Raw genomic sequence first — 7,312 nt, 5'->3', positions numbered from 1 at the left:
ACAAGGAATTCGAAGACGTTCTTTTTCCACCATCTTCTGAATAGAGCCCTGTCCTTAGCACAACTCCTTCGTAGTCGTTGAACATGTCAACCTCTTGCCACAAGGTCTTGAGTTCAGTATAGTATTGAGTGACAGTTTTTTTCTCCTTGTTTTAGCCTCCATAACGAGTTTTTAGTTCAAACCATTGTCCTGCGTTCCCGAGATCAGAATAGGTCTCGTTCACAGCATTCCAAATGTCATGAGCGTAGGTAGGAAGAGATAAGTTCTCCCTACACTCGGATCCATGGAATTTATGAGCCAAGACATAATCATCGAGTTTTCTGCCTCCCATCTTTCAGATTCTTCATCTTCTTCGGCAGGTTTCGTAGTGCTACCTGAGAGATAGCCGATTTTTCCACGGCACGAATAAACAGTTTCACAGATTGTGACCACTGTAAGAATTATTTCCATTCAACTTGTGAGAAGTGATGGATATGTTTTGGAAGGATTCAGTTTAGGGTGATTGAAGTGAGCGAGTGAACTCATAGAGTCGATACCAGAGGTATCATTAGGGTTTGGCCATTTTGGCTCTGACACCATAAGACGAAAAAATTTATTCCGAATAAATCATGTTTATTTCTGCTGATATGGCTGACTTAAATAGAGTTTACAATGTAACAACTTTACATAAAAGATGCTAAAATTAGCAACAAATAAAAATAATTCTATCTAATTAAAAATGATCCTATCTAATATAATAATAAAAAACTGATTCTATCTAATTAAATGTCTATCTAACCTATAGAATAAAAAACTGATTCTATCTAATTAAAACTGATCCTATCTAATATTTATTTAGATATTCTCGACATTATTTCTTCTGTCTGTTCTGCTATTCTCTTTTATTTACTGTCATTATGGAATGCGTACTACTCCAACAGAATAAAAATCAATTACCCTTGTGCGCAGTTGTGTTGCATTAGTAAACCAAAATCCAACGCCCAATGTCCGCATTTCTGGCCAAGAAGGATCGTTTGGTAGAAATGAACCAACAAAGTTTCCTGGCAATCAGAGTGGAAAGCCCACTATAAGCCCCAAGTCAACCACAAGCTCTTCCAAAGATGCTGATCTACCAACCTTTGAGAAAAAAGCAGCTGCTGAAACCTTAATGTGACCCAAAACCTGCAAAAATAAAGAAAAGAACATGTCTGAGATCAACTTAAAGGGGAAAAAAAGGCTATTGAAACCACAATATATATGAAATTATAGCCAATGAAGAACCAAAAATTTCCTTAGGCAGCAAATAACCTTCAGTATGGCACTGATAGTTAATATCATCAAGGCTGAAGCTAAATGAAGTGGTTTACTATGCATTTGTACAATTGTTATCATAATAAGTTCAACGCTTCTATCTTTCAATTCTCTTTTAATTAATTCCCACTAAAAACAAATTGATTCATATACACAATTTTGTGCAAGCCAGGAATTTTTTTATAGAAAGGAAGACGTCGTTAAAAAACCCCTTCATATCCATTGAAATACAAAATAGTACTCAATGAACATTGGAAGGAGGAAAAGAGTGCCTCAATTTTATTAAAATACCAACAAAAATACAACCAATCCAAAGTACCAGCCAGACCAATACAACAAGAAACTAACAAACAAAACAACAACCATGGACAACTACAGCCAGCCCAGTACAGAAAACCTGGGACATTCAATACAACCAGAAAACTACAACCAGACCGACTAACCAATTCCTAATTTCGCTAAATTATCCACCTAAAGGTACTTCTTTTCCAGGATGAAAGAAAAAAAAAAGTAAGATAATTTGTGACAAATGATGGCTGACATATATGAACAGGGAATACTTTCCATGAAGCATCTTAATTACACGTTTCACTTTTTTACTTGTATGATTGATACTTTTGGTTATATTTAACAATCTTTATTTCTGTTTGCCTTTTGAAGATGACAAAGTTGCCATGTTTAATTGGACCCCAAGTTACCCTCAATAGGTAAGTACGTCTTTGATGCTAGTTCTTTCAATGATCATAGGGTAATGCACACCAATGACCTCTACTCTTAGACTTCTTAGCTATGCATAATGAATGCAATTGAGAAACAAACAGGTTTCCTTTTCAGCAAAAAAAGAAAAATCTTGAACCTGTATCCCGTTCCACCTCACAAGCTCCTTCACTGAGATGGAACTGAATATAAAACTGTTTAGAATTAAGATTTCCTAGAATAATTATAGATAGAAAAGGTTAAGCACTACCTTCGACCCACTTCATCGAGATTTTCATAACAGAAGCAGACCGGATTACTACTTCATTTAGAAGCTCTATAATTGCAAAGATTTGCATCTCTCTGTGGCAGTTATTGCTGCCAATTCATGCAGCTATTAATAGGTTCAATGAAGTCCCCAAGTCCAGATTTTATTGAAGACGAGCATATTGCTGAGGTATTAGGAGCGAATCATAAGACTGCACTAGGCCACTTTGAAATTGTGAATGATCCACCAAACTAGCATTTTACTCCACTGGAGTGTATTCTCAGTTGAACTTTGAGAGAATTCCCTCAATGTAATCAGACAAAGGTATCTGTGGAATGTCAACAATCTTTGGATGGTGACCTCTCTGCTCAGAAATATGAGTAGAATTAAGATATTCAACCAGATGCTTCACGAGATGTATGCCGTTTCCAATTGCCTAAACACATTGAAGATGACACGCTTTAAGTAACCTAAAATTAGTAGCCTGACAAAACATTTGTAAAGCCTACTTAAAGAACGCTTTGCCAAATTAATAAACAGGATATTTCAAGTATATAACCAACAAGGGTCCACTTCACATATTCCAGATATATCGATGTAAATTGGTTTAAGCTAAAATTAATGCACATGTTGTTTCCCTCCAAGAATGTGGATTACATTGAAGGGTTCACTGCTCACATTGGGTATGCAAAAAGGCAATAAAATGGAAGAGAAGCAGAAAAGAAAAAGAAAAAAAAACTCATTTCAACCTGAAAAAAATCTTCAAAGACAGCTAAAACATATGAAAATGTTAGTTATTGAAATTTCTATCTATCAGTAACAAAATCTTAATCAGCTAAGTCAGAGTGTGGCTTTAAAAAATAAAGATAAGCTGCTTAATTCTTACATGGCTTTATGAAGGAATTCTCAGATCTGATTGGAGAGAAGAGAGGTACAGTCCAGATGCACATGAGTAATTAATTTAGTAAAAGGCATTCCACATCAACTAAATATAATTGCAGTGGAAATATTAGCCAATCTTTCTAATCTTCTTAGTCAAGTCAAAAGTAACACGAAAAACAATGGTATTCCAATAGACACAGAAAATGATGCAAAAACCTTATTCATCTTAGCCTCAAACATGAGAACTCAAAACAGAAAGTGAAGTATTACCTGAATATATTTGAAAAGAGTGCCTCGGGATGATAAAGGGCAAAACTCTTGCTAAGGTCTCCACTATGTCTAGCATACTCCAGTAACCAAATAAAATCTTTGACTCACATTTAGTTTGACCCCTTCGATCTAAAAATGTTCTGGATAGGTAACCCCTTTTTGTATTTATCTTTTTAAGAAGGTCAGGCTTGCATCCGCCATTACCATTTGCAATTAATGTTTCTTTCTGATTAACAACATCAGATCACTGAATATTTCAGAAAAGATGCCCTCACTCATGATAAAATCAGAATCAAGGCTTTCTGGGCTAAATTTTGGATGGAATTCAGTCTGACTTTTGTTATATAAAAGAAACACCATGGACTTAAAAGACTCAATAATTAGAATGGACGACAACACCTGTAGTCCTGGGGCCCCACAAGAAATCATGAATAGCAGAAAACGGATGATTGATCCCGATGCAAAACCAGATTTGTACACCTGGAGCCTTTTTAGAGTCTAACAAAGCATGACCACCACATTGCTTCTGAGCATATACACGCAACTCATGGCGCATGCAAACTGCAAGTAATAACTGACCATTTCTTAGGGCTAACCAATTTAAAACAACGACATCTTCATCAAGGACAATGTGTCTTCTAACATAAAGTCCCCGAGTCTGGTAGACGTATAGATTCCCATATACAATACTGCAGACAGTATTTGACAGACTATCTGAACCAATGTTGCAATCTTCCTACCACAACTGGTCAATAGCACTGACAGGACCACTGATTTGTAAGAAATTGATGGTTCACTGGGGCCACATCTCCACAATTTTGTACAACCATCATAGCAGCCTGTGGCCATAACATGCTGGCCTTTTACCACTAAAGGGATTGTTGTCAAAGGTAACTTTTAACGCACCGGTGTCAAACCATCAGGAGAAATCACAGAAAAACTCGTTACCTGATCATGAAGATGAGGTTCAGGCAACTGTGCTGACAACGGAACAACTCGAAGACAATATCTTGTACCAGAAATAGTATTTTCAAATTTCATTGTACTGCCTTCAACATTGTTATCATCATTGAAATTACATTCAGAATAGCTTCTTGTCAGATCATAAGAATGCATGGTTATTTCCCAGGAAAGAGCCTGAAACTCTTTCATCCATATGCCCAAAAGTAAAAATCCATTGCGTGTATAAGTTCTATTACAAGACAAAGACAATGGTAATGTATATATGTTGGTTGGACCAACCTCAAAAGGATCGTTACTTGTAAAAGGTATAGTGCATATGTAGTAACATCCTATACCATCTTCACCACGAAAATTCTTTACCGCAAAGCAGTCAATTCCTCCGACATGTCCCAGAAGAAGAAACCGATCTTCAACCACTAAAGGTGCCCAACTCAAGCTTGTATATTTAGAACATTTATCTTGAGTTACATGCTTTCCACAAATTTTCCATGCAGGAATCAATGTTGGATGGTCAAGAATGCCATTTGAATCATTAGAAAGTGACCAAAACAAAAGTAGCCCATTAGCATCCAAGAAACAGCCAAATCAACTTCTCAAACATAGGGGTGTATACTACTTGTAAGATTTTACTGGTATAAGCATTTATAAAAAAATCCCACCCACTGAACATGATAATAAATTGTCTGCCCTAGGTTCACTAGGCGATGCATTCTCTGTATCATTTACCATTTGTGTATATAACATAGACCATACCAACATTTACTAGGATATAAATGGATAGAAGAACATACAAAGGGGGGTCCAGACACGCTTTCTCTCATTATAACAACCTTTTTAAGAAGTAATTGTTGTTTTAAGTTGAAAGTCCATTTCTATTAAGATGTTCGACTTCAGGGACCTGCAGCTCTAGTTTTCTTCCACAGCGTAACTCGAGGGAACCTCATTGGTGATATGTCATCAAGACAATTAATGGCCCAGAAAGTAACCAATTTTCCAGGACCAAAGCCTATTAACCCTCACAGCTGCCGGGTTCATTCTTATCTCCTTCTCTAAGGAGGTACTGGTTAGTTTCTTCACTGGTTTTAACTATACCACCAATTTCCGCTGCCCATGTCAAAAATATATTGGCTCCTAAAGTTCCATGCAATGCATTATCTATCTCAATTACACAGCAACACAAAATGACCGTTTGATAGCTTTTTTATCATAACACTGCCTGCTTTCTTAGTTCTAGCATTATCTATCTCACTCCATAACCTTACAGTTCCATCTAAACAGCATGTTAACAATATATGTCAACGCAAATGCTTTCCATCTCTCAACAGTTGTTTTCCTACCGATGGACTCCATTGGAGCATCGAAACAGGTTGAGGATGGCCTAGCATGGTTTTTGTAAATCCAGAACTTCCATCACTGTAAAATACCAAAACAGACTTGCTTGGTTCATTGGCTGCTTCTCCTTCAATTTGAAAATCCTTTGAACAAGATGCAGCTGCAGAAGGGCCTTCTATGGACCAGCTGGCAGAGACCATATTTTGAGGCTGATATGCTTTGAATTTCCAGGCTATTTCCCAGGATTTACTCTTCCTTTTCCACAAAACAACCTCCAATCCACCTGCCACTATCCCATCCCCAGACGCCGTCCATCCCTGCCTCAACTTTAGTAGACTGTAAAAGTACTGTATTCTGGCTCCAACAAAAGAACCTGATCAGTAAAACATAAAGGTCCAATTTGAGATACTCAAGCCATTTATAATTCTAAAATAAATACAAAACCATAATTTTATAACTCAAATTTAAAAAAAATGCACGAACCCATTAATTCAACAAGCAGAACTAAGAATTTCAAACTTGAACATTGCTAGTAACTTCAAGTACCTTCCAAAATTGAACTCCAAAAAGACAAGAATACCTTTGGAATTTAACGTCGTTGAGTCGTGAGAGAATAAACAAATGCAATTCTCTGAAGCTGCCGCGAGTTCGCCTGCAGAAGGAGTGACCGGGGACCAAGAAACGGCGGTGACAGGAGAAGAAGCGACGGAAGAGATTTCGAGAACTTGGCGGACAATGGGTCCCATAAGAGTTTGCTCGGGGAAGAGTGGAGAAGGGAAGTGAGAGATCACGAGAAGAGAGGAGGATCCGTAAGCTACCCATGAGTAACCGGCGAAGTCGGGTAACCAATCTATGGCTGATTCGGATCGGTTAGAGGCAAGAGGGATGAGTTCAGATCTAAGTAGGGAGAGAGGGAGGTGATCAGTACGATCCACCTCGGAATTGATTGCGCTTCGAGAAGTGGAAGTTGCCCCTGCCATGTCGAGCAAAGCTAAAGACGAACATGAAAGACGAGAGAGAGCTACTTAAGTATTTATACACGCTACCTTTTTCAATTTTGTTTTGGTGATGAAACTAGCACTTGGCTCGGTTCGGGTGGGCTGCCAACTCCGGAACGAGCCACTGGGGTTGGGACCTTCCCAAATTGAAATTGGATAAATCGTGATTGGTTATTATTTCTAAGATGAATTTAAGAAATTATTTAGGGTAAACAACTTGAAAAACAATTTAATTATGAGATTGGTATCAATATAATTTTTTTTTATTTTATCAATATGATCACTTAATTTTTTTAATTGGTTTCAATATAATCATTTGTTTGAAATGTTTAAGTGACTGTTAGAAAATTGATATAATATATTTGATCTTCAATTTATATATTTTAAGTTTTTTTATAAATTTTAATTTATTTAATTAAATTATTTCTATCTAATCAAATAGTGACATGTGTCACCTCCTGATGGGATAAAAATAAATTAAATAATATTAATAAGCATTTTTGAGGTTTGAACTTACACTCTTAATTAAAGGAGGAACACCTAAATCACTAGACCAAATACTTCGTTTATTTAGATAGTGCAACAACTCTATTTATCTTATACTATTTTTAAT

At 36.7% G+C, this 7,312-nt stretch overlaps 1 pseudogene; it reads right to left on the bottom strand.

Moving 5' to 3' along the window:
* Positions 1–894: 894 nt before the first annotated feature.
* Positions 895–6,733, bottom strand: LOC120158489 (annotated as a pseudogene).
* Positions 6,734–7,312: the final 579 nt, after the last annotated feature.

This window comes from Hibiscus syriacus, unplaced genomic scaffold (assembly GCF_006381635.1).
Source record: "Hibiscus syriacus cultivar Baekdansim isolate YM2019G1 unplaced genomic scaffold, ASM638163v2 tig00111317_pilon, whole genome shotgun sequence".
Classification (NCBI taxonomy): Eukaryota; Viridiplantae; Streptophyta; class Magnoliopsida; order Malvales; family Malvaceae; genus Hibiscus; species Hibiscus syriacus.
Note: the sequence above shows the minus strand (reverse complement) of the source record. Positions and strands in the feature narration are given on the sequence as shown.